We start from the raw sequence: 3,834 nt of genomic DNA on the forward strand, positions 1-3,834 counted from the left end.
AAGAGGGAACCGATTACAAGGAACTATATGTGACCTCCTCCCTGAGGGACAGACAACCAAAAAGTGGGTGAAGGGAGACGTCGGACAGGGCAAGATATGACAAAATACCAACTTATAAACTGTCAAGGGCTCATGAGGGAGGGGGGAGCGGGAAGGGAGGGGAAAAATGAGGACCTAATGTCGGAGGTTTAAGTGGAGAGAAAATGTTTTGAGAATGATGTACAAATGTGCTTTACACAATTGATGTGATATGGATTGCGATAACAGTTGTATGAGCCCCTAATAAAATGTTTAAAAAAAAAAAAGATATAGCATCTGGGATCTTAAAGGCTTGAAGATAAACATGTGGCCACCTAGCTGAGATGCAACAACATCCACATGGAAGAAGCACACCAGCCTGGGTGATAATGAGGTGTTGATAGGATCCGGTATCAGGCATCAAAGGAAAAAAATATCATATCATTGTGAATGAGGTGGAGTGTGGAGCAGATACACAAAGCCCATCAGTAGGCAACTGGACATCCCCTTACAGAAGGGTTTAAGGGAGGAGATGAGCCAGTCAGTTTACAGTATAGCACCAATGAAACATAACTTTCCTCCAATTTTTAATGCTTCCTCCCTGCCACTATCATGATCCCAATTCTACCTTACAAATCTGGCTAGACCAGAGGATGTACACTGGTACAGATAAGAGTTGGAAACACAGGGAATCCAGGACAGATAAAACCCTAAGGACCAAAAATGAGAGTTAGGGAAACCAGGAGGGGAAGAGAAAGCTGTGGGAGAACAAGGGGGAACAAATCACAATGATCTACCTATAACCCTCTCTCTGGGGGACATACAACAGAAAAGTAGATGAAGGGAAACATTGGTCAGTGTAAGACATGAAAAAATAATAATTTATAAATTACCAAGGGTTTGTGAGGGAGGGGAAAAATGAGGAGCTGATACCAAGGGCTCAAGTAGAAAGTGTTTTGAAAATGATGATGACAAAAAATGTATAAATGTGCTTGATACAATGGATGGATGGATGGATTGTGATAAGAGTTGTATGAGCCCCCAATAAAATTATTAAAAAAAAAGAATTGTTATTAGATTATAGCTAGAATTAAGTGCCGGACCAAAATCCATTCATATGTCTATGGCTTATATATGTCTCTGGTTCACTTTAGAGACATCGTTATCATTTTATTATAGAGAATATTATGTCATTCTGCTAGAGATTAATGTAGTTTTATGACACAGTCATTAATTTAGCCAGCAGAATAGAATTTAAGGCTCTGTTGAGGAAAATAAATTATACAAGTATAAATAGGCTTGAGACTGCAATATATTCATTGTTGACATACACATTAAACTCTTAAGTGACTAGACACTACACAAGCAATGGAGATTGGTGATATGGTAAGACTTTCAACAACACTCATTCACAAAGACAGAACCATGCCTACCAGATTAATACATATCATAAGACACAAGGAGGGCTTTAGAATAGTAAATTTATGGAATCCTAGGACACCATTTATTGGAACTCTCAAAGCAATGTGATATCCAGTCTGAATTTCTGGAAGCTACCAGTCAATGTACTAGTGCAACCATTGTTAAATGATTCTCAGCAAAATTTTACTTGGATATGGTATTAATGATCTTCTTTTATAATTTTTACATTTGTTGGGTAACTTTCCTTTATAGGTGGAAACAAATAATGGATCTCTTCCAATCAGTTGGCCAAATAGCTGTCTTCCAAATTCCCTGGCATAAAAATTGAGTGATTTTGGTCCTTCATCATCTTGTTAAAATATTTCAGTTGGTATTCTATTAATTCTTGGAGACTTTTGTGGGGGTAATGTTTCCAGTGCAGTTTGGTCTTTCTTCATTATCACTGTTCTTGCTTATACGCTACCTCTTGAAATAGTTTAATGTCAACTAGGGTTTTGTTTTGTTTTTTTGGTACAGTGAATGTGTATTTTTCCAACTTCTTTTGATAGTCCGTGTTGTTCAATATTTTCCCCGTAGAATCTTTCAATCTTGTGCCTCAAAGCTTGAACTTTTTCTTTTCTTCATTTTCAGATTTGTGGACTTCTCTAGATGTAATACACAGAAATCAAATCTACAGCATCGATTGGAAGACATAATGGAGAACACTGAGTGTACATGTGTGTGTATTTAATTTTCTAATTTTAAATCTTTGCACATTTTATTATAATACTTTACTCCATCCTCTCAAGTTGCCCTTTGAAATTTTCTGTGCGGTGTTTTGACTTCATCATTTCTCCCATTTGCCTTAGATATTCTACAATTAAGAGCAAGTCTCAGAGACTTTCTGACATGCACTTTGATATTTTCTTCGCCGTCTTTTGAATGACGTTTTGCTTTCTTCATGGATGTTGATCTTAAAGTCATCCTAAACTCATCTGGTCTCTGTAATCAATGTTCGATGCATTAAATCTGTTCCGGAGATGTTCTCAAAATGTGGGTGGGATATTCACAAAGTTGTATTTTGGCTCTCAGCGATTTGTTTTCATTTTCTTCAGTTTCAACTTGAACTTTTATCTGAGCCATGGATGGTCTGTTTCACAGTCAGCCCCTGGCTTGGCTTACCTGCTGATATAGTCGACTTCAGTTCTGGGTCTATAGAAGCACAGGAGTCCATGTGTGTGTCACCATTTGTGTTGTTGAAAATCGGTACTTGTGTGTAGGAGTCATTGGTCTTGCAAAATTCTATCATACCAACTCCAAGTTCATTTCTATCACCCAGGCCATATTTTCCACCCACTGGCCCGGCCTCCTTTTCCAACTTTTCTCAATCACCAGAAATCACTAAGACATCTTGATTGCATGTTTGATTTCTTGTAAGAATTCTCCAATACTTCATTGCTAGCTTTAATGGTTAAGACATACATTTGAATATTTGTATAATGTTTGTTTTCTTGTATGGGGGTAGACATTATCTTATCACAGCTAGTACTGTACTTCAGGGATAGATCTTGTAATGTTCCCTGTGATGATGAATACAAAGTCAGTCTTCTTGATTGTATCTTTCCTGTATAGCAAACCATATGTTTTTCTTTTTTTAAATAGTCAATAGCAGTCCATTTCAGCTCACTATCATCTAGAATTTCAATTTTTATGAATTCCATTTAATTTTTTAAAATTTCCAATTTTCCTTGATTTATACTATGTTCATTCCAAATTCCAATTACTAATTGATGTTTCCAGCTGTTTCTTCTCATTTTTAGTCATGCACCAGAAGCAAGTGAAGGTCCTGAATGAAGACTGTACTTTTGAAGATTTTGCTCCATACCTACCATTACATTCAACTCTACTTTGAGAAGGTAGCTCTTTCTCAATCATATTTTGAGTATCTTCTAAGCAGAGGGGATCGTCTTCTGGCTCTAGTTCTGACAAAATTCTCCTTCTATTCATTAAGTCTTCAGTAACTAGAAATATTTTAGTGATATCTAGGGTTTTCAGTGGCAAATTTCTCAGCAGTGGACAACTTATTCCTTCTTTGTAATCTGTTCTTAGTCTGGAAACAGCTGAAAACTGTTCACTTGGCATGACCCTGCTGGTATTCGAAATACCAGTGGCATAGCATTCAGCATCGCAGCAACACACAAGCGACCACAGTACAACGAAATGACAGGAACGTGCTGAAGAAGAAGACATAGAACTAAACCAGGGTGCAGGGCAGCAACGAAGAAACATATACTTCCCTCTGGTTCTTAAATGCTTCCTCCCCCCACTATCATGATCCCAGTTCTACCTTACAAATCTGGCTAGACCAGAGGATGCACATTGGTACAGATAGCAACTGGAAACGCAGGGAATCCA

This window comes from Echinops telfairi, unplaced genomic scaffold (assembly GCF_000313985.2).
Source record: "Echinops telfairi isolate 266 unplaced genomic scaffold, ASM31398v2 ScPeMD7_7401;HRSCAF=8416, whole genome shotgun sequence".
NCBI classification, from domain to species: Eukaryota; Metazoa; Chordata; class Mammalia; order Afrosoricida; family Tenrecidae; genus Echinops; species Echinops telfairi.